This window comes from Acanthopagrus latus, chromosome 17 (genome assembly GCF_904848185.1).
Source record: "Acanthopagrus latus isolate v.2019 chromosome 17, fAcaLat1.1, whole genome shotgun sequence".
NCBI lineage: Eukaryota > Metazoa > Chordata > Actinopteri > Spariformes > Sparidae > Acanthopagrus > Acanthopagrus latus.
In genome coordinates, this window is record NC_051055.1 from 12851971 (window position 1) to 12877456 (window position 25486).

A 25486-nucleotide genomic window follows, 5' to 3' on the forward strand; every position below is an offset into this window, starting at 1 on the left:
CACTTGGTGCAGGATGTCAACAGAAAATGGGACGACCCAGACAGAGAGACCTCTTCTAGCCCAGAGGATAGATACGCTGCCTTCCCACAGCTGAATTGCTTCCTACATTACGAAAGTAAAAAGAAGCACCTGTCCCTCTTGATGTTAGCACAACATAAAGAGCCACCTTCATCCAACAGAAAATGTACTTTTAAGGTGGCGATTTGCGATCATGTAGCAGAGACTACTGCATTTATCTATAGACTATAAAACTTACAAGTCAACTTTTTCAAGAAGGTAGCGCTGTAGTCAACTGGTTGTTACTAGAGATGAGATGGAAAGATACATTTCAGAGTAGAGGAGGGAAAGATGACAGAGGAATAGAGAGGGAGGCATCTTGCCAGCGCTTCATCTTGAGAGAGAGAGAGAGAGAGAGAGAGAGAGAGAGAGAGAGAGAGAGAGAGAGAGAGAGAGAGAGAGCATGACCCGGTGGTTAAGGCTGGCACGGGGCAGTCGACAGTGTCAAATGAACAACCTTCCCGAGACCTCTCAAATCAACCTGGCCAGGTTTGTCTTGCTGCCAACCGGCTCACTCATTCTCTCTCAACCTTCAGCTCTCTCTCTCAACCCCCCCTTCCCTCTATTTTCCTTTTCCATCTCTCTGTCATCTCCTCACCCTCCACCTTCAGTCATCCTGTCCATCTATCTGCATCCACACCGCCTCCCCTTCCTTCCCTTCCTTCACTCTTGCCATAAGTCTAACCTTTTGCAATGTCAAGTCCTTACTTTTTCATTAAGCTCACACAATAGACCCTGAGCCTATTTGACTCTCTGTCAGCCACAACAGTAATGATTACAATCTCAATCTTCTAAATGTCCTCATGCAGGAAATACTCAATTTCATTTATAACCTTTAATTTCACTCTCAATCGCCATAACCTTTCATTTTGCCCACAACAAAAGGACTGTTATGTTCGTGCTGGCCTGACAAGGATTTATAATAGGGCTTATCATCACAAATAATGGAAATGCTTCATTTTGCCCTTTTACTGCATGATAATAATTATGATTAAAAACACCTTTGATAACAAGGTAATTCTGGGTAATGTTAAAAGGAAGTAGTTGAGGTAGACAGCTGGTAGATTTAAGTTTGGTCTGGGGCAGTGTGGGGTCAGGGTCAACTTCCCATCAGTCCACACTGAAATAACAGCTTTCTGTGCATAATATTCACAACTGCTGCGATATCAGGGTATTTCTAAATAAAATAAGTTCGGTAACACATAATTTACTTAAAGCACTGTCCACTTGAAGTAACGTACAACTAATTGTAATGCATCATAATAGTGATTATAATGTGTTGCATTATGACGATTGTTATGCAGTAACCAGCAGTTATGAAGTCTTGACACTTGACCCTATGCATCATCGTACACAGCTTCCTAATGTTTGATTACTGTTATAATGGTTTATGATCACTTGCAAGTACAGGCATATAATAAAGCTTTATAAGTATCCTTTTTAATGCATAATAGACAATGACACCATAAAGAGTTTATGCTATGAAGCAATATGAATATTCATGCGTGTGTATTACTCAATTATACAGCGTTATATGTGCGTTATAATAAATTACAAGTGTGTTCATACTGACGGACAGTGTATTATAGACATGGGCTTCAAAGGAAGTGTTACCAGAGCTTTAAATGATAAAATCCTTTTTTTGTTTTCATAAGATTGTACTGACACCTATTCAAAGCACAATGACCCGTTTGATCTCAGGCATATCGTGTCTCTTCGCCGAGATAAAGTTTTAAAAAAAGAAAATCACCCAGTAAAAGAATTTGCATGTGATGATTCTGGGTAGCTTTGCATCTGCGGGGATGCAGGATGCTGTTGTCACAATGAATGTAAACTAGTCCTATAGCCAAAAGAATAAAGGTTCAGTACCCTGTATAATCACGCCGTGACTATGTTGACAGATGATATGATTGCATTGCAGTTCACAGTTAGTGAGTATGGTCAGCTTTGCATCACAAATTTCATTTTCACTTCAAAAAGAAATCTAAATCATGATGATGTGACATCTGTACCGAACAAAACATCATACATTGTTGTATCGCATATTTTGCCCTTATCAAAACTTGTCCATATTGTGTTTTTGATGATATTCAGTCTAATTGTGCAGCTGCATTCATCATCTAAGTCACTAAACTGTAACTATAATTTGTTAAAACGAAATCCAAAAAGAAAATCATACAAAAGATGCCAGCAATTCAGTGAAAATGGCATTGCTCCAGGTTTTTTGTGATCAAATTAGAGTCTCGCTCCTCTCTCTTTTTTTTTTTCTTTTTTTTTTCTATTTCGGACAATTGCTCTCAGTCCAAAATGCTGACTCCAAACACACAAGCCCATTCTGATACCATTTGAAGTGTGTTTCAGGGTGTACTTTCTCAGTAAGAGGTGTTTAAAGTGTGACCAAATGAATCATTATAACTGTCTGCGACACCTCTCACCACGTCTGGCCAAAACAAAGCCTCTTTCTGCGTGCCCCTTATCTCTGCTATAGCCACCCTTATCTCACAAATGGGCCCCATACAGATAAACAATCATCATATACATCAATGGCACTGGGGGTGGACAAACACACAAAATGCACACATATCACACACGTTAATAGCACTGGACTTGATCTTTTTCCATTTGTGGTGAAAGACACAGCGCATTAAAAAAAAGAGAAAAAAAAAAGGTGAGTGTGTGTGTGTGGCGGGGGGGGGAGATGAAAGGCTGGCATTGCAGCGATCTGTCAAAGCTAGCAAAGGTTCAACGCTGGGTCAGACTACGGGGGGATTTTTTTCACTGTGTTCCCTCTCAAATTACATGGTAGACGATAGGAATATAAGGAGGGGAAAGGGGGTGATACCAGACAGATGAGGCACAGAGGGTAAGATGGATATATTTAGAGAGAGGCACAGGTAGAGACAAAGAGAGCTCGGCTTGAAAAAAGTTACATTTTTATGACGGTCCGTGTGTTCTGTTTGCTGCAAGATGTGTTGACTTTTGCAAAATCTTAAGGTTAATAAGGCAACAGTGCTACGTGGAGCATGGCACTGTGAAAGACTAATTGGTTTTAATTCATAGAAAAAAGGGAGTTCATGGAGACTGGGAGGCTAAAAAAAAGAGGCAGAGAGAAAGAGAGAGAGAGATGGAAGGTCAGCGGGGGCAGCATCAACATCAAGGCAATATCTAGCTGTACACTTCTCCTTCTCCTTCCCCGTCACATCTTTCTCACTCTCCGCGGCTCTCTGTCGTTCCCCCTCCCTCATCCTGTTACTCTCTATTGCCTTGTCCTCTTCACTCGATCTTGCTCTCTTTCCCCACTACTCCTGTTTCATGCGCACACACACGAGCTCCGGAGTCGGTTCAATCACCAACTCAAAATGACCGCAGGCACTGAGGGAGAAGAGAAAAAAGGCATTGTGCGAGTGTGTGAGTGTGTGAGGCAGGGGTGGGGGGTTACAGAGGTAATGAGACAGAGAGAGAGAGAGAGAGAGAGAGAGAGAGAGAGAGAGAGAGAGAGAGAGAGAGAGAAAGGTGGGGAGGGGGCGGGGTTTGCCACGCGTTACAGACACAGAGGAGAGCGAATAGCAGGAGGAGACAGACCGAGAGGGGGACACCGCCGTCCAATGAGAGTTGGGGTTAAAAAGTCGAAGGCATCATAAGCATCAAAGGCAGACGATGGAGGCCATTCTTTCAGCTGTCTATTCTGGCTTCTCTTTTCAAACACAAGGCTACAGTGTTGGACTGAAATATGGCTCGTTCCTGTACAATAACACCGTCTCCCCCCTCTGTGCGTTGAGAAATGAGGGGCCGCTGTGGAGCTCGAGCACTTTCTAAATCTGAATTTGAAAAATCCTTTTAATATTCATGCGTGCAATCACGGGGGCTTTAAATGGATTGTTCCGATGCGCTGTAACCACCCCGTGAACCGAACATGCCACCGTTGAAATAATTACTGTTATAAAACAGCTTGTCGTGCACACTCTCTTGACTTACAGATGCAGGTGTTGGGAACGCACAAACACAGAGATATAACACACATTGGTTATGGTTCTAAACTGAACACGCCAGCCCAAAAGTTACCGCTCACATGTTGCCTGGCAACCACCACCTGTTTAGCCACCATCCAAGGACTTTGCTGAGAGGAAAAATAACATGTACATCTTTGAGTATTAAAAAGAATACGTCTTGCACATTGTTGGCCCTTGTTAATGCACCAGTGTAACCATTCTGATTTTTTGTAAGGCTGCTGAGAACTATTGTTACAGGCCACTAACCAATAAAATAGTAATTATTCAATATACTATAGAAAGAACAGCGATGGCCTCTCTTTGAATATAAAGTCTGAGAACACTTTCCATGTTCACCTCAAAGCAGGAGAGAAACAGTAAAAGATGTGTAAGCACAGCTTTAAACATTACCACAGGGGGGAAAAAAACAGAGGGAACCGTTTCCCATTCTACCTATCACTCCTCACCATATAACGTCTGACAAAGCTGAACTGCCATAAAAAAATAATCTAGAGGGAAATAAAAGATAAGTGTGCCGGAGCACCATGAAAATGAATACATCTCTCTCCTCTCTGCACTGTTACTCTGGGAAAATGAGTCAGGGTAGGGAAGTAGCACATTTAAGAGTTATAAACAACTCACACGTAGAGATCACAGGGATTACACGGAGAAAAATCAGAATGGCACAGGGAGGGGGGGGGGGGATCACAGAGCACAAAAAGACTGGGGAAGGAGAGAGAAACAACAAGACCCAGCTCAGGAAACAGACGAGTGGAGAGAAGCGGAATGAGAATACGAGCCAGGACGAGAGGGAAGCGTCGACAGAGAGAAGAAAAGGAGACTCGCAGAGAGCGGAGAAGAAACAGAAATGATTTTTGAGAATGAGGACAGCTTGTTTTGTGTGTGTTTCCTCACTGGGATGAAATTACAACTGTGTATCTCTCCAATCATTCCTGCACTTCTGGAATATCTGCCAACATATAAGTCCTGTCTGGGCCTGTTTATTAAACTATCTCAATCGTTTATGAATCATAACTTTCCCAGTCAGAGAGAATATTCAAGTCTACCCTTTTTGTCTCACACAGTTGAGGAAATTCAAACAGTTAAGGCGGGATTCTTTTTTTCAGCAAAGCAGCCTTGTATGAAATTAAGAATATTTTCAAAACCACAGAAGCATGTGCACCGGTCTGTGACTGCTCGATCACTTCTGGACCAGATTATCCTGACATACTGATGATTAGAGTGACTTGCATATTGAAGAGGAATGGCCACAGTGGGGCCTTGTGAGAGTGGTTAAAGAAATATGAGAGATGATGAGTGGGCAGGAGGAGGAGGATGGGAAAGGATATGTGATCCGGTGGGAGATGAGTCTGTGAGTGGAGGTCATTCTGAGGGGAGGAGAACTACAGAGAAAACATTCGGACCCCAGAGGTACACAAATCACTGCCCGCGTGAGTTCACAGTTGCACATTCTTCTTGACAGAGGAGACACCGTGCACTAATTTTAGGTTACAGTTGGTTGGCTGGGTGTAAAGAAGTCATGATTTTGTTCTGTATCTTCCAGTAAAAAAAAAATCACGTTTCTGCAAAGCGCTTTAATGTGTTTCAGTTTGAATTCTCTGACAGTTGATTTCCTGTTCACTCTTCGTCCGTCCACGCAGGCATCAGTGTTAAACTGAGACAGCGCCATAACCGGTTAAAATCTCCTTGTTGTACTTTCGAGTTTAATTCAGTACCAATACTTTTGTCTAATGAGGCAAAACTTTGATTGCGGGACTTTGACTTCTACATTGTTACGTAATTGTACTACAAGGAATTTATAGCTGGATACAAAACAGTTCAGTCTCAAGTTAATGCTCATGCCTGTAGTTGACCTACACAAGACCATCATAGAGAATAGTAGTTCTTGATGCCTTCATTGGGTGAGATTCTAAAGTCTAAGTTAGAGTGCTGAGGATGAATTGAGGGTCTACCAGCCTGAGTAAAGAAGGTGCTCTGTGGTCTGGTGGTATGTTATGGTATAGTCTGATGTATATATATCGGTTGCTTTCATTGTTCATTAGCCCCACATCTGACATTTGCAGTAGGCTCTGAAACATTTGTTGATTTGCACAGACAATATTTTGTCTCTTCATGCATAATATGAAGTTAGGCTCCGAGTTAACTAAAGGTAGGCATTTGCCACATAGGACACAGATCATCACTACTAACTACCCTGGTACTTGTTTTAGGACATAGCTGCCGCTCTCACTATAGTGCATTGCTTTTTGTGCACCAGACATGTTTTGTTTTTCTTAATCTCTACTCACATGCGTAGATCATTCAATTAAAAAAGTCATTATGATCCAAAAAATAACTATAATCAAGAATGCAATTTTTGCCGATTATGTCAACAGTAGCAATGATTAAAGCTAACGTTGTTTGTGAGCGTTTTTTCTAAGGTTACATTACAGCTCGGCTCCACTGTTCTTTTGTTTTCAGTGTGTTTATAGAAACACAATTGAGTTTAGCACTGTACCACATCCCCCGTAACAGGTTGATCCTTTCTGTTAATTAAAAAAAGCCACTTCCTTTGTCACCTACAACAAGCACCACCCTCAGAAAAAAAAGAAAAAAAAGTAAAAATCCGAAATGAAGAGAGGTGAGAGAGCGTCTCCCTTGTGAGATTTGCAGACTGTTATTTTCACCAAGATTTGTTCTGTTGTGTTTCTCCAATAGGCTGTTGAGTGCTGTAGCAGGGGGATAGTCACGCTACAGCTGCTTTGTATGAATAACATTTCATGTGCAATAATCTGTGTCTCTGTTGTCACAAAATTACACACACACACACACACACACACACACACATGTGCGTGTGCACAAAGATGAGGAATAGCCTCAACCATGGCCACAATCACACATTCTGATTTTGTCTCTCTCTCTCTCTCTCTCTCTCTCTCTCTCTCTCTCTCTCTCTCGCTCACACACACACACACACACACACACACACAAAGAAGCACACACCAACTTAAGTTAGTTAGAGACTAGCAAGAGAGACAGACACAAATGAAAGAACACGCGGGTTCACCATAGGAACCAGTTGACCAAACCAGAACACATGCATAAAGTAATAAAGTGAGGCAATTCCTATAAATAAACGTCTGTTTTGCAACTCCATCTTTGCATTTATTGCTTTCTTCCTCTGCTTTGACACACATGAGTGTTTTCTTCTGTCAGGAGTTGTATTAAAGTGACAGTCTCTGATGTTCGAGCTGAATCGAATGTGAGTTTTATAACTTTTGTCAGTTGATATTCCTCCTATTCACCGCGCTCTTCTGTCCCTCTGTGTCTGTCATTCTGTCTGCGCCGTGAAATGAGCAGTTGAACGCTCATCCTCGAGCCTGTCAAAATCTGTATGAAAGTGAGAAACATGTGACATTTTGATATAAATAAATCTCAGTTTAGCAACTTTGTGTTGTTTAAAGATTACAGGTGATGATCACTCCACGTGTACGTACGTTCACTCACTGGAAGTTTAAGAGCGTCTTTAAACTGAGACAGGCATATGATGAGAGGGGGAAACAGCCTCCGAGGGACCGAGAGATGGAAAGGAAATAAAGCTAAGAGGATGAAATGGAATGAGAAAGCTCGGCATGCAGAGAGGAGAGAAAGTTTGCATTTCTTTTCCAGAGATGACCTGAATAAACGGCCAAACCAAAGCGTCTCACTGCAACTCTCATGCTTAAAAAGGTAACTCCACCAATTTCACTCATTATTGTGTGTCCACAGGTCTTAGGGAGCACTTCTGAGTGTGTGGAAGAAAGTGGTTCAAAACCTTTTGTGGTTCCAGAGGAAGCTGCATGTAATGCAATAAACAGCCTCTAGTGTGGCTAAGTTGCACTGTGGGTAATGTAGGCACCTGCTATTTTTTTTTTTAAAGGTGAAGAATGCGTGGAATTTGAAAGGTGATATATATGGTTCTGCTATATACATATCTTTTGATGATTTGTTTTCAGACTGATCATAATGATTGCAACAGTTTTATAGGAGTACAGTGCAGACCAGGGGCTTGCTTTTTAGAACCTGGTGCTTACCATACCCATGATGCGACTTAGCCACTGAGTGACATCACAAGAGGCAATTAACAGATTTTCATGCAGCTTTCTCTGGAGCCACAAAAGGCTCCCCAAGACATGTAAACACACTTTGATGTGCAGAATTGGTGGAGATACCCTTTAAAGGCGCACTGTGAAGGATTTAACAGTGAGGTTTCAGCCCTCTCTCTGACCCTCTCCAGAGTCAGTGTTTAACTGGCTGTGCTGGACTGCTGTCTATAGCGACATGGCAGCGGTGTAGCATGATGAACTCTGTGGTCCCACCGTAGAAATAAAAGGCTCATTCCAAGGTGATGAAAACAGCAGTTCTTGGTTCTAGAAGATTATACTCATAAAACACGATGACGAACACAATTCTGCCTCTAAAATCTCCCTAAATTGTGCACGCTGGGCTTTTAAAAGCATTAATGTCAAGTTCTTAATTAAAGTTTGAAAGTCAGTCACTTTTCCAAGCTGTACGGTTATTATGTCAAATCACATCTGAGTCTTTTTGACCCGGTGACAAATTTGACAGCTCCGTTCAACTTACCAAATAATCAAGGATGTAAAAGTGACAACGAATTACCATTTTCTACAATCAATTAAAGACTTCCTCACACTCAGCTGGCGTTACCTCCTGTGCGTCTGCATGAAAAATGAGAGTTCTCTATTGCTCTTTAATGTATTTGCACACGGCAGCGACAACAGAACAAACAGGTTGTCAAAGTGTCCCCTCACTCTCCCAGTGGCTTAACATGCACAATGGATTAGGATTAGCGGATATTAAATGAAAAATCATAACAGATAAATACAAATAAATGTCACTGTAGAGCTTTAACTTAATTAAGAACACTTAAGAGTCCCGATCTCTCTTTGCAAGACTGTTCAACTGAGTGTGTGTGTGCAGCAGTGATTTTCCTGTACTCCAATTAACCATCATAGCTGGAAAAAGGTAATTACAAAGCTAAGTGGGAGACTTGAAGTCATGCTGAGACACATAACTTAGACACACACATTTGTACAAACAAACACACACACACACACACACACACACACACACACACACACACACCGCCTCTAAGTCAAAATGATGCATGAACACAAGGGCCTGTCAACCCATCAACCCATATGAAGGAGGATGAAAATATAGACACGCTGGGACAATTAACTGGCATTTTCTTGAATTATGCAAATAGATTCTGTATGGAAAAATACCGTAGGGTGGTCTGTTAATAGAGTGATACAATAATCATCACGGGTTGGCATGATTAATAAAAAGAGAAAAGAGACACTCAGAAGAATGACGTCTTTAATGAAATTTCATTACAGGGAGATAAGACAGTGCTGGCAACTGAGTAAGTTTGATGAATTTAAAAGGGACATCACACCTCAAAGTCAGAAAAACCATATATTTACCTCTTACCTGTTATGCTATTTATCCATCTAGAGCTGTAGTGCCCACCTTTTTTCCTTTGGAGGGCCACAACTGAAAGTTAATGGTGGGCTACAGGCCAATAGCAAACATCCGGAAACCCATTTCTTCATTTTTTATCTGATGTCTATCTAATTATGACTTATCATGCGATCATTTTACACTAAAGGAGCATTAATTTTCATCAAGATTAGTTTTTTGTCTTTCTTTTATCTTTAACCGACTGAATTGGGATTTCATAGAAATATCTATTGCTTTATTAACTTTAATTGACTGACATGACATTTAAAAAGTGTTAATAATTAGGGATCCCTCCCATTTTAAGAGCATTTTTAACAGCCTAAATACTAAAACAGCAAAAACTATTTCATATATTTTAAGTAATCAAATCTCAAATATAATGGAATTTGAAAGACTGTCTAGCTAACTCAGCTGGCCTGTATTACAGCTCAGGAGGTGGAGGTGGCCATTAATGTTTACATCAAGTCATCTTGGCCATCTACTCCAAAAAATCTAGATGGACATGGTAACAGGTGATTTTGGGGTGAACTGTCCCTTTAAGGTCAGAAAAGAGGAAAGAAAAGGTTCAAGAATCAGAAACCAGCAAATTAGTGAAACTGTGACCACTAATCTGTTTTAATCAGTACATATCAGTGAAGGTATTGAGACACACAGGTTGTGAAACTCACTTTCTAACCAGGACTAGACACGCACATCCTGTCGGTTTGTCAATAAAGATCCTCATCATGTAATCAGCTGAGACATGCCTAGGCGACAAACAAGCAACAAACACATGTGCACCCACATGCCCACATATACGCGCTGTTTCGAAAGGGCTTTACAAGTTTGTCAGATTGTTCCTGATCATCAGGTTGTTCAACCTCACAGTCATGTCACCTCAAACAGATTTACTGTGACGTACCTGTAACACCAGTTTTTTTGTTTTTTCAATTTTAACTGTTTCGCTCAAAATCCTGGTCGACCGGTGCCAAATGTGATGTGTTTGTGTGTTTCTGTGTGTGGACTGAACAGAATCATGAAACAAGATCTCGTGACAAGAAAAACTCCCAACATGTCCAGACGTGTCTGGAACGAAGCAGGGTTGCTCAGCAACCTATTGACAAAATCTACATGATTAAGCAACAAAATATGTAAAAAGATCCCTTTACTTTCAACATTTTAAATCTATGCAAGAAAAGCCCTCCTTCCTCCCTCTGACCCTGTTGGATGTAATGTCAGTATTGGTAACTGGCATGCTGATGACCAATGAGGGTGTCCAGAATGGTTCCCATGGGCCACATGAAGCCTTTCATCCACGCATACGGAGTTATTTACATGGAACAGGTGGCGGGGCAGTGAAGACCGAGGAGTCTGACACGCAAGCACGCAAGCACGCACGTGCACTCTGTCTCGTTATCTTAGCCCTCGGTTAATTTACGGCCTCAGATCAAACATTAGAAAATGATACACCTGACAGACAACCACATATCACAGAAGCAGGGAACGAAAATGGATGAAGACTGACTAACAGCTGTCTTGTAATTTACGGTCCTGTCATCACTGCAGATCGTACAAAAACAATAAGGCGCGAGGACCCGCCCAATGACCAGAAAAACCTCAAGGCGCAGGTGCAGTTGTGAAAAAAAAAAAAAAAGAAGAAGACGGAAGACAGAGTTTCTCGCAGCTGTTGGTTTATGGCGTATAATTATCGTCATAACCATAACTGTCATTCAACACCACATAGCCTCATTGGTGTGCATGTGCTCACCACGCCGTCGGAGAGGTTTTTCCGTTTGGTGTTTTGTTTTTTTCATTTCCTGGCTCTCGTCTGGTGAGTCATGATTCTTCTTCATCCTGTCACCCCTGAAAAAGAAATGACAGATTGATACACTGACAGATGAATGCAAGGATGGACATCTTTCTTTCTTTCTTTCTTACTTTCTTTCTTCCTTTCTTCCTGTCTGTCTTTCTTTCTTTCCTCCTCTCCTTTTCACTTTCATACCTTTAAAATCAATACAAACCCAACCAAATGTAAATACAGATGTGCCATGAATGCATGTTTCAGCAGTGTCATTCCCCTCTTATTCACGCTACTCTGAAGCCGCTGCCACCGCCACAGGAATGACAGCCCTTGTTGGGATTCTGTCTCGTCAAGCCAGCAGATTTGAATGCTAAACCCATTAGCCGAGCATCACTCACAGTCAGAGCTGGCGATGATAAATAACCCAACCAGAGAAATCTGATTAGGGGAGACGGAGGCAAGGGATCTGAGGGAATGAGTAACAGCGATGTCGCCGTTATCGGGCCTCAGTCAGATTGGAAATCACACACCGAGAAAACATGAAATGTTCATCTGCAGTGGGTTGTGTCGGCTGTTTCCCTAAAACATGGGTTGGGACCAAAATTTGGGCCTTTGGTGGGCTGCAATTAAATGAGAACTTTATATGCACATTGCTAAGTTCTGACACGCCAAAGTCACTGATGTGCACAACAAACTGGCTGGTTAATGGGTATAGTTTAACCTGGAAGAGGCTGGGAGTTTCTGGGTGGTACTGCTGCCTTGAGGGTGAGGCTGTGGTTGAGTGAGTCATTCACATTTAACTGGCAGGCTGACAATCAAATACACTGCCTGTGAACTACCTTTAACCCTCCGTTTATTATTTTCATCTCTTTCTGGGTGATAATGAATAACACTGGAGAGAGATGGTAGCTCAGTCCTCATATTATGTAGATATCTGCTGTATGGCACATGTTGGAGGAGAATACAGGACCCAGGTATGCATTTTTAATATTAAAGAGAGGGCTTACAACACATTTCATAAGCCATTTCATCATGCGCATTCTCACCGTGTTAAAACAAAAAAAGTTGAGCACCTAGACACTCACTCAAGTGACCAAATTTAGAGCAGCAAACCCAAAACACACTCATGCCACATTTAAGAAATTCCCATACCTTTAAATTATTCAGTCACTTTGGTACAGCTGTACATGTGTGAATATTTAAACCTGCCAGCTGCAGTTTTGACTGATGCTTATATGCATGACACAATTTGTTTTCATGTAACCAAAAGTGCTCTTCGTTGTACCTCCTGCGAGTTTTACAGCAGCCATGCTTCGCTGGATATATAGTGACTGGCATCAGTTGTGTTTTGACGAGACACGGTGCACTGAGAAGTGCTCACCAGGGATGATGGGGTACAAAAACTGAAGTCACACACGTTTATTTGGAGAGATGTTTCACAAATTTTCACCTTAAAGGCCACCTTAAAGGATAAGTTCGCCCAAAAATTCTGTCGTTATCTACTCACCAGCACAGCGATGGAAAGTCAGGTGAAATTTCGCATCCACAAAACATTTCATGCTGCACAGCATCTTGGAATTCTGCTAAGCTACTCAAGCAGATTTTTTTCACCTGGAATTTATCCGGCTTTACATCAGCATGAGGGACAGTAGACAATCAGTTTTCATTTTTGGTGAACTTATCCTTTGTTCTATATCTAAAAAATAACATTTTGGGGACCATGGCTATTCACTTTTTTTGGCCAGAAATAGATGTGGAGAAAATACCACTATCATGTTGATGCATTTATTGTAGGGCCAGAAGGCAATTAGCTTAACTTAGCATTAGGGGTGAAGCCTGTCTTTGTGTCAGGTTCAAAAATACACCTACTTTTACACTGCACAAATGTCTTTTGTTTATTCTGTACACAAACAGAATTGTAAAAAAAAAAATTTAAAAAATGTATACATTTGTGTTTAAACAGCGAATATGTGCAGCAACAACTGTGTTTCTTTTTTTTGTACAGCTTTTTACCTTCTTGAGACTGGCAACATTACTATAACAATGCCCTGGGCACTCTGGGTGATTATACATTTTTTCCTTTTAATCTGATGACATTTTGATCCTCATGCTTTCTTCAAGATCAACACTTACAGTATAAAGCAGTTACATCTTAAGCATGAAAAGTGCTGTTCATCCTTCGTTTCCAAGCACTGTCACACTAAAAAGGTCAACCCGGACTCAGCATGCAACATCTCACTGAGACAATCGATTCAAAGCCCCTAACCTGGTCACTCGGGTCAGATATATGCATTTACATTCATTATAATAACCCCTAAGGTCAAACTGAATTCAATTACATAATTTATCACTACATAGCGATTAAATCCATGGTCAAGGTGATTCTGTGCAAATGAAGGCGTTGTAATCTGTTTAATATCATACAGTCACTGGTACAAATCCATGGAATGAATGGCCACCGGCTCAAAACACTGTTTAAAGTCAAACGGCAGAGCGGGGTTATTTTAATGTTGCGGTGACATTACAGGGAGAGCAGAATAAACACAATGAGACACGATACATTTGATTGCATGTCATCATTAGCGAGGTTTTCCCCTGCAGCCCAGGATGCACAGGCACACCACAACATCATACCATCAGTCCTGCTTAATTATTGAGAGACCAAATTCAATTTACCCTCAGCGGCTCACTGACAAGCTCATATACCTTCTATAGCCAGCCACGTATAGGCTGCATAAGCATTCCCTGTGACAAACAATTATACAAACACACACACACACAAACACGCACACTTACATCGATTGACCTTTCCCACTGAGTGTTATTAATACATGCAGGTCGTATTAGGAAAGGTTAACAAGCAGTAAGGCCGGCACCGCTCACACGGAATACAAACAAGAGAGGTAGGAGCCTAACCCTACGTGGGTTGGTATAGAGGGTCACGTGACCCCTAGTACATTTAGAGATAGAAGTGGACATTTTAAGATCTTTATGTTTGCATTATTGTAATAATTGCAGCGCACGTGCGCTTTAAAGAATGTACTTGATGGAATTAATAAGCGGCCACAGGCGGGGTTAATGGTGTAGAGAAGACAAGACAAGCGTTTGTTGTGGGTTCAAACCATTATCGTGGGACGGACAGGAGGGGGCCGCATCATACAGATCATACTGTTTATGTGATGTAGTGTCATTTACACACCGTTGTTTCACGGATATGACACGCACGTTATCCTAAACACATGCACATATCCAGTGGATGCCCCTATAAATATGTCCATACACACATGGTTCAAACTAGGGATGGGCAGTATATCAGAATTACAGCATATCACCACGGGTAAGTGAGACTATGTACTGTCTTAGATTTTGAAATAGTTATAGCATGACATGGCATAAGTGTTGTCTTTTCCTGATCGAGTTCTCTGAACTCTACCTCTGATCATCTTTTATCAAAAATCTCATTGTTTTCATGTTTTGTGAAGCACCTTTAGTCATCCCTACAATATTGTTTGCAATGTTGATATCAAAGTATTTGGCAAAAAAAAAAAACCCAAAAAAACCCATAACATTTGAACATATATAAATTTTGATACAGCCTAAAAATATTTCAATATTATTTTAAGGTCAAAGCCTTCGCTCAAACACTTCAAACATTCAAATTCACATGATCCTATTAGTCCTTAGACCTTTCAACCACATCGCATGACCTTCCTTCAGCTAACAGAGCCGACCTTAGAAATCATTATGTGACCTTGGAAGTCATCACATGACCACAACACCACAAATATTCTCTGCCCAGAGATGGATTTGGTGTGAATTACACTTGAAAAAGCCTGAAAGCCAGTGATCTGACCGTTGACCTTGGTTCATTTCGTTAAACTTTCCACGTGCAGATCTATGTTTACGTTTTTATCACGCTGTCATTTTCTTAAGTCTATCGTCCAAATAAGGGTTCCGACGTAACACTTTTGAAAGTTTTGGTATTATGAGATAGATATGACAGCATCAAACATGCATTTTAATCAGATGAATACACTCTAAAATAGCAAAGACAGTTAGGCTATACGTAAGCAAATGCGTGATGCAGGGGTTTTCTACCTTGAAGTTTGTAAACAAGCATAGGGATCTGTTCTATGAAGACCGTTCACTCTCTGAACACAAGGCTACAGAAGCAGGGAAAATTCAAAAAAAAACATGTGTGACGCAATGTTGGTAAAAAGTAACTTGACACCAGGCTGAACATTAAAGTGTTTCACTGCTCCCTCTGGTTGAAAGTTTCAAGCCTCTCTCCTCTCTGACCACGCCCGGCATCACCAATGACTGTGGTTGGGTGTGGTCGTACATGTGCTGTGATGTCATGGGGGCCCGGAGTTAACTGGAGGTCAGCAAAAACAAGATTTTAGGGGGTGTTATGTTTAAAGTTCCATTAATTCTTTGTGTATGTATGAGAGGTCACGTGGGTTGTTTTGAAAATGAACTACTTTGACATTTAGCTTTGAGGGCATGTTGGGCTAAAGCAAAGTCTGAGTCTGACCGTGTGTTCCATCACGCTCCTCAGCACACATAATAAAATGATAAAATTCACATTCATCTTAGAAATAACAATCTTCGAAACCCAACAGCTGCATTAATGCCTAAGAGATGACCAGCACCAGACCTTGCATGCCAAGCTAACAGCTACAGTATGTGTCATCGAGGAAAACACAGCAGGGAAAAATCATGTGCGGTTGCACGCAAAAAAAAAAAAAATATTGCAAATGATCTGAAGCTGCCCTCCTTCTTTCTTGCGCGTCCAGAAAAATGTCCAGTCACTCAGTGCGTATATCCCGAATGACCTGAAATATATCTCCTCTTCCTTTTTCCAGAGCTCCCAGTGCATCAAAGCTTTTAATAGTCCTGGAACTGCTTAAAAACATGTGGAGTCACAAAAATAAATGTAAGTCATCTCTCTCTGTCCCCCCCTCTCTCTCTCCCCCCGTCGCTAACTGGGTCAGTGCGATGATGGTGTCAGTGTCTGGACTCAGCAGCAGCATATTTGCATCAGTCATCCCAACTAGACCGTGAAGAGAAGGATTTCCCTGCTCAGCTGTGCCAGTGAGTCAGTGAAATATACCCTCATAAAACCCTGCTGGACTGAAAAGAGGCCTGGGGAAAACTTGGACCCATTTAATAGGCTGAACTTCAGGGCTCTTTTGCTTTTGGCAATGCAGATGCAATGTAAGTGGAAAGCAACATCCCAGAGGACCTATACTTGACATAAAGCTTGTAAGAGATGTAGACATTGTTCTTATGGTCATTTAAATATGTGTATTTGGAAGCATGGATGTAAAGGCGGCCTCTCTTTAACATATTTTGATTTCATTTTTATTGTGTTGGCTCGAACCCAAGCAAGCAAGGTTGCTGTCCCCCCAAATGCATCAGAAAATTCCCATAGCATGAAATGAAGAGCGGCAGGAAAAAACGATCCCCGGCTGCGAGCTGCATCAACACTTGTGATGGTATGTGCTTAATTCTGCTGAGACACCCAGACGGCCCTCTTGTGTGCTTTAAGGTTGGAGGAAAAAGTCAGTGGCGCAGCCAAAGCTATGCAACCAAATTGAACCTCTAATTAGGCCCCGCTCATCCAAATTTAGAGGGCTGTGGTGAAAAAAATTTCCATGATATAAGCAGCCTCGGGACATCCTTGAACATTTGGCTACGGTGGCAACTTTGGGGTTTAATTAATTGAACGGTCAGGTTCTTTTTGGGGTCGTATTGAAAATAGCTTGGGATAGTGTTACAAAATTGTGATGGGGCTGAAAGGTGGTTAATTAAAGTCACAGTGTATCTAGTATCAGGCGGCCGGCTCGGCTCCTAGTCTCACCTCTTTGGCGGTAGCCGTGTTTGGATGTATCACATCAGGCAAGGTTGGTGGAAACTCAAAATAAAATTTTTGAATGTGTGTACTCACGTAGGGAACACTGAAAGGTCCAATTAGTGAGAGAGCTGATTTCCATCATACTAACTAAGCTGCAACTAAGTGTAACTTCATCAGTTGTTGGTATAGGATGTGTCATACATGGCTCGGGCGGCTGGCAATTAGTAGGAAGCGCACTCATCCACCAATTGGAGGGTTGTTGGTTCGATCGCTGGCCCCTGCAGTCTATACATTGAAGTGTCCTTGGGCAAGATACTGCGCTCCAGATTGTAATAGTTAATCAGTATTTTCTATTTTCACTGACTGCTGATCAGTAATGTGATTTAAAAGGTCCATTTTTTAATAAAGCAAATTTTTCAGTCTGATTCCTAGCACTTCAAATACCGACACAATGATGAGGTAGGTCAGGACTAACTGGGAAACCTAAAGCATCAGTATTTTAAAAATAATTAAAAACGTGCCCAATCTTAAAAAAAGCCTTCCTCCTCTATCCTCGTAGGATCGAGGTCAAGGTAACTGGCTTTGTTTCCTCTTGTTTTCTCTCTACGTCTTGTTCCCGGTTTGCAATCCCTACATTCCTCTCTCTGCTTATTGGTGAATGGACTGAAATTACTCATTTCCTACATTTATTTATTTTTCTATTGCATTTCAAAACTTTACTTCAAATCTACTTGATGATGTGAAGGAAACAAGGCTGGTTAGGTCATCTACCATCTTGAATACAGCACATGTGTGCTCAATCTTTACAAAAACATAATGTTTTCTCTAGTGATTACTCAAATTTATGTCTGTTTTCCTTGGTGACTACCCTTTTGTCTCGTCTGCTTTTCTCGGAAACGTACCGCGTGTCAAGGACTGACAGGAAAAAAACACGAGATAAGGGATGGGTGTAAACATTAAGGCAGAGATAAAAGTCAGTCCGACTCATCGCCTAACTGAAACTCCCTTCCACCATCATCGTTCCCAACATCCCTCTCCCTCCTCGTTCCCTCCCTGAGTCTTTGATTGTAACTTCCCCTAAGTTTGAAACTGATGTGTTTTTTCATTTTTGTTTTTTTTTCCACTGGACATGGGTCAGTTGAGAGTCGGCCAGCTGGGCCTTGATCCTAAGTTCACTCGCAGGTAAACTTTCAACTAGAAAAGACCCCTATTGCTACTTTCAAATTCATCTCCCTGCTCTCCTCCTGTTCCATCTCCTCCTCCTCCTCCTCACTGCTGCAAAGTGCTTTGTTGATAAACCCACTTCAGAGTTCACTGGTCCGTCAGAAGATTTTGCTCACCTCCTCACTCTATTTGAGTAATGGGGATAAGTGTTGTGGTGTGTATGAACCTGCAGATGAGCTTAAATGGCAAACTGATATCAGATCTCTAACGCTGACTCTTTCCCGGAGGCCTTTTCTAATGGACGCGGAGTCGCTGTGATCAGCAGGGTGCAAATCACTCCCAGCTAAAATGCATGAATACGCAGACAGACAGTGGCGATAACTGCAAAAAATGCAAGAATACCACACCTACTCTGTCATTATCGGGGCAGGCAGCCTCCTCGGACTCGACTTGGTGCTCGGAACAAACTGAGAAACACACTCTTGCGCGAGAACACACACACACACGCAGACAGACAGACGCAGACTCACACAAACACATTTGATCAGTGCTACCACTCGCTGTGCAAAAAGGACAGTTCTTCTGCCAAGGCAACATGCTGTTGGCGAACGCTGCGAGAGGCTGTCGTTGAGTCTTCTGCTCACTTAGCACTTCACACACAGTCTGTCATACTCCGTGTTACTCACTCAGCAAAAGCATGAAGTGTGCGCAAGTGTTTTGAGTGACGGTCCAAGAAACACATTCCTGGATAACCTGGAAGGAAAGTAAAAGAAAAAAAGCGGCGGAAACGATTCGAAGTTTCGAACGCTTGGCTGGCTTTTCGTGTGAGCCTCGGAGCCAAAGCCAGCAGGACGGAGAATCACCCCGAGAGGAAGCTTGATAACTGATGAATGACCCCCGCAGGTAGCGCGACATTTAAGCCGAGGCGCACATTTCATTCTTGCTTGCCAAAGTGGATAAAATGTTGTACGGCGTTAACCACAAGGGGGCCGCTGATACAGCGTGGACACCCACACCTGACTTCTCTGCAGTGCAAAGGTAACACAGATAGATGGAAAAGACACACACAGCAAGCGCACAGGCACAACTCGCATATGCTCTGACATCCTTCACTTCCTTTCTCCTCTGCTTCCATGTTGATTGTGCTGACACAAACACACCCCTCACCCACTGTCGCCCTCACATATGCGCACACACACACACACACACACACACACACATCAAACATCACTTCTCCTGGCATGTGCACAAAGAGACGCAAATACTCCCTCTTTCCCCCCTCTCTCCCTCTCTCCCCATCTTCCTGTATGAAAGAAACACCTGATGTTTGCTAACCGGAGCCAACTACTGAGAGGTGTTAGTTGGGTGCCTGCAGGAAAAATGACATCATGCATCGTGTGCGCACGTGTGTGTGTGTGCAAGAGAATTTATGTGCCTGGGCATTTGGTGTAAAATGGGTTGCACTTCCAATAGCTAATATTTAACTTTAGTCCAATTATCCAGCCCTTTTTCTCTCTGTTTCACACACAGAGCAAAGCCCTTCCCCATTTCTGAGCGTGTGGGAGTGCCGACACATTCAAGGGCAAAACGCACACATGCACACACGAACACAATGCACACAGTGTGACACGGGTTTCACTGCAGGCATTGTGATAGCACCTCACACTGTTAAGCGCTTCTCTGCCAAAGCCTCTCTCAGGTATCTCTCTCAGGCTTGAGGTGGGTGATGAGAGCATGTGTTTGTGTGCGCGTGTGTGTGTGTGTGTGTGTGTGTGTGCCATCACTATTAACATGCTGTTAACACTTCTACGCCATTCACTCCTTTAATCGGAGCATAACTCACAACCAGCATCCTGAACATGAATGAACACAGAGCTGATTTAAGTATACTGTACGTGGCCGTTCTGTACAAGTTACAGTTGTGGAGCCCAGATAAACGCTGTAAAAGACAAACTACAACAGCTAATATTATCCGCAGAATGTTAAGAAATAGCAGTTTCAGAGTTCAAAAATTCCCCCTCGTCCCCGGGCCCCCATTCTTGACTTCTAACTGTACAGCTAACTCAGCTAACTAGTTACAGCAACTACAGTTACCAGCAGTAAGTGGTTTCTTTGGTGATATTATAGCCTCTGTTTACTTTGACAAAACATTTGACAGGAGGCTGATCTTTAAACACATTTATTGCACCTTTAAAGGGTAACTCCACCAACTTTACACATCTACATGTGTTTACATGTCATGAGTATTACTGCATATGGGGGAAAAAAGTATTAAAATGTCTTCCATGGCTCCAGAGGAAGCTGCATGTAATCTGATAAATTATCTCCAGTGGTGTCACTCAGTGATTTAGCACTGTGGATTATGTACGGCTCCAGGTTTTGAAAATCTGTCCACTGATACAGCAACTAACCCTCCTGCGACACAGCTGAACTCATTATGGAAGGTTTAAAAACAAATGATCAAAAATTATACAACAGAAGTCTTCTTTCTTTTCAAAACCTGGTGCCTACATCACCCACAATTCAACTTGGCTACTTAGTGACATCACTGGAGACAATTTATCAGATCGTATGCGGCTTCCTCCAGAAAGACAAAAAGCTTTATACAACTTTTTTCACATATGCTGTAGTCCTCCCTAAGACCTGAAAACACACTTTCATTGTAAAATCGGTGGCGTTACCCTTTAATAGATAGTGAGGTCATTTAAAATATGGTGATTGCAATGCTGATAAAAGCCGAAAAAGGGTCTTGTGTCATAGTTTTTAAAGAAAGGAAGGAAGAAAATTCTAATCAAAGCTCTCAGTTGTTGTTTATGTTACACAAACTAATTCTCAATAAACACAATGCAAAGTGACAGAAAACACAAATCCCCCCGAAGGCAGCTTAGACTGGAGATTAAGTGCTTACGAGCTTTCATGGAAATTTGCGTGCTGAAAAGTCACAACATTTTTTCACCAAAACAGTGGCCGCTCTAAGCACGGGGCATCGCTCTGTCTGCTGTCCTGCTTTTTTTTTCCCTCCGAATGACCAACGAGCGTGATGTCAACTCAAACAGACACACAGAGCAACTGGCTGACTGAGTCCCGTCACTTTCTGCCCCCAGCACTGTGTCAGTCAGCATTACACACACACACACACACACACACACACACACACACACACACGGAGCAGAGTGAGACAAAAAAGAGGCAATGATCTTCATCTTGATTACCAGACCAGCAACCAGCTCCAGTGCTTGGAGTCCATCACTTTTAATTACACCGTCTGTGACAGCTATTGCTTTTCCACATGCCGTGTTTGTGTTTATGTCTGCTTAAACTTATAGTGCTTGTTTTCATTCCCCTACATTAGGGTCTCAGTTATGTCGATGCATTGATTGATTCTGAGTGGTGTGCAGCTCCAAAACTTCTGCTGCTGTTTTTTCAAGCTCTGCCGCCTTGTGAAAATAGAGACTAAAGTGATAAACAGCTTAGTTGTGTTTAGTCGCGACTATTCCATAGAAATTCCTCCTGTTACAGGTTACAAATGTTGGAACACGTGTACCATTCTCTCAATTACACCAGTCTCTCAGTCGAATGAAATCTTTAACGGACAGCTTCAGGACCATACGTTACCCTCAAGTCAAAGTTGAATAAAGGGTAAACACATATGGAAACATATACATCAAAAAAGATGTGATTAATGAAGTGAGAGTCTCAGTCGACCTCTCTGACCTGCACCAAGGCCGTATAGGACTCGAGCTGTGGAGCCCCAGGGTGCTGCGCATGTATGTGTGTGTTAATGGGTGAATGGGAGAAAGAGAGGTGTGTTTGTGCATGTGTGTTGCAGAGTCTGTTTTTGTGTGTGCTTATGCATATGTATACTGCGTGTGTGTGTGTGTGTGTGTGCGCACTTCTCGGCAACACACCCCGAGGCTGTGACAGACGGACTCTAAACCACGTTACCCACACACCCCACTGCCTCGCTTAATAGTGCATGAGATAAGAACATTTGGACTTCAAAATGCCCCCACCACCACCACCTACCCCTCCTCCTCCATGGGAAATTGAGTTTTATGGCTCTCCAGTTTGACACAATAGCCCCGATGGTTTGGATCGCTGAGAGGAAGTTCTGCGTCAACAATCGGAGATGTCCTGCACTCAAACATAAAAGCAGACACACTCAGTGGCTCAGCAGTACAGTTTGGACGCGTACACAGTCGGCGCATGCACATACTGTATGTGTGCACACATGCTGCAAGCGCAGACATAAACAAACAGACGCGCACTGACACAGATGCGCAGGCAGATATATCGCACACATGGACATGAACACATGGACGCTAGGGGACACAAACAAGCCGGCGCACGCACACACACACACACACACACACACACACACACACACAAGGACAGGACAATCCATAACCATTCATCAGAGGTGGGAAGTGATGCCGTAAAGAAATACTTCAGTCTGATTTTCAAATATGGTTCATGACTGGTGTCATTTTTTATGCATTTGAGCAGAAGCATCGATTTCATTTTTTTGCGTCATTGCAGTTGCACACCACCCTCCCATCATCACAATACTGATTTCAAGATTAAACTATGCAAACAGGGCAAAAACAGGGACAAGACGGAAACAGACGGAGAATCAAATGGGAAGAAGAGGTGTGTTAGTGTCTCATATCTGCAGAGATTCTGCAGCCTTCTGCCTGGATTGTCTAATTTTCTCATTTTGTTGCTGCTCGGGGTGCTTTACCAACCCTCAACAATCACTATGGTCCTCAGAGGGATACTTTAGACTTTTATACCTTGAGCACATTTCAGAGTCTCTACTTTCTTACTTTTACTTGAGTAAAGAAAGTTGAATCAGTGCTTCTACTTTTTTACCAGAGTCTTTTTCACACACACATCTGTACTTCTACTTGAGTGAAATAGTGTACTTTTGCCGCCTCCGCAACTCGTCCACCGAGTGCAAAATATTAGGTCGACCTGCTGTTTCCATCACATCAGCATTCTTGTACAGTCTGTCTGAGAGGCAGATAATGAAAAAGAAGTTTACGGCAAAAAAAAAAAAGCAAAAAAAAAAAGTTAGCTGTGTGTTTAACAGAAAAGTAGGCCTGTATTTAACTCCAAACACTGTCCATATAACAGCTGGACATTTTCTAGTCCACGGAGCCAGGTAAAAGTCAGCAAACTGCAATTTTGCAAAATTCTGACAGAGACTACACAACAATTATGTCTAAACCCTTCTCAACTCCAGAATCCTGGTTTAATCTTCCCCTGGCAATGCCGGTGCAGTGTGGTAACCCGAGGAATGAGCGACGTAATCCAAAACTCACTCGAAATGTAATAAATCATCATCCTCCCAAGGCAAGTCAGAGGTAATCTGAGGAGTGAAACCTTCTGAAGTGGCAAACTCTCACAGGGATCAGATGAACACATGTGGCTCGGCAAGACAGTGACTCAGTCAGGGAGTGATGGAAGCGGTGCACACCTGCGAGAGGAGGAGGGTTTGATCAAGAAGCCATTGTAAACAAGGAAGACCAACGGCAAAGAGTTGAGGAGGCACTTGGGCATATTTATGCTCAAATGCGGTAATGTAGACAGAGGGAGGTGGAGAGTGGGAGGAAGAGGCAGACAGAGCGGTGGAGCCAGAAACGTACAGAGGGAGAGAAATAGAAACAGACAGCCAGAGAGGCAGCCAGAGATCAAGAGGAATAGTGAGGAAGAGAGAGAAAGACAGATAGGCATCCTGACTGTGACAGGCGGACCGCATTGGCGCAAGGAAACTTAAAGTGCAAATACTGGAAGACAGTGATGCATACCAGCATGAAACGGAGAGGAGAGAGAGAACACAGAGAGGCAGTGGGAAAAGAGAGTCAAAGTGTAACTAGAGGGGAGAGAAGGAGAGAAAAAAGTGACAGAAGAGGAGTGTATGAGTGAGAGGCTGAGATGATGAGAGAGACGTAACACACAGAGAGAGCAGATCTCAGCAGGGACTCTTATACGCCTGTCTGAGGGCACCGAGTCCAACAGAAAGAAATACTCCACATGACAAGGACAACTTGTCTTTCCTCCCCACACTCTCTTTAGCTCGCATTCTAGGACTGTCAAAGAGGCTGTAAAACCAGTCTGTCAGCCGAGCAGATTAGCAGACACCCACACTATAAAAGATGACTGCAGCAAACCATCAACTTTGTTGGATTAATGGAGTTTTTACAAGGACATTACAAAGGGACCGCTGCAACTTCCGCTGAGACGCTACGTCCCAGAATGCTCTCCTTTTTTGAAAAAAAAAAATAACGAGGCCGCTTAGTTACATCAAATATGTTTGGGTTTTTTTCTGTGCTTTCACATGGTTTGACAATATTTTTAGACCCTTTCAGAAGCTCCTGGGACAGACGAGTCAGCACAAAATGACAGCGTATTATCAGTGCACCAGACTCAGTCACTCTGAGCTCCTCTGAGACAAGAATAACACGGACCCTTGTCTGAAAGTCTGGAGTTACCCTTTCAAGTGAATGCAAATTAGTACCTGAAGGTTTTTTTTTGTAAGGAGTGTTGTTAACAATTGCGGCTGGCACAGTTGCTGTCATCGTCAAATTTGCATTTTTCTGTCTAGCATCATTTCTGTCAGCGTGGAGCCGGGTGAACTGGCGGTGAACTGAAGAGGAGGCTGGCTCGGCGCTCTCGCGGTCTATTGTGGCGCGGCGGCATCTCACTGTGAGCGCGCGTGATAGAGGGAAAATCAGACAGAAAAATTAAGTCAAAGGAAGAGATAAAGAGGCAGAGTGGAGGGGGGAAAGCGAGATGGAATACATTTGGGGGGTGGGGGGGGTGAACAGATAGTAAGAGAGGGAGTGAAACGGAGGGAGAGAGAGTGTAAACACCCATTTGCGAGCGTCCTTGTGTCTGCACGCTTTCATAGCGAGCATCTGTGTGTCTGAGTGGCCGCAGTTCACTGTGTCAGCATTACCACACACAGCTGAGGACATCAGAGGGCTTACTAAGTAGCTGGTAAACCAGACTCTCTCTATCTGCATACAAACAGCAGCGCAGGGACCCACAAACACACACACACACACACACACACACACACAAACACAAACAGAAGGGAAAAGAGAGGCT

At 42.6% G+C, this 25486-nt stretch overlaps 1 long non-coding RNA gene across 2 annotated transcripts in view; it reads right to left on the reverse strand.

Annotated features, from left to right (window-relative positions):
* LOC119005369 overlaps nucleotides 1–25486 on the reverse strand; it is a 111504-nt gene that overhangs the window by 72172 nt on the left and 13846 nt on the right. For both annotated transcript variants that reach the window (XR_005070479.1, XR_005070480.1), the window contains exon 3: nucleotides 11320–11414. This is a non-coding gene — a long non-coding RNA (uncharacterized LOC119005369). The remainder of the gene's footprint in view (nucleotides 1–11319; nucleotides 11415–25486) is intronic.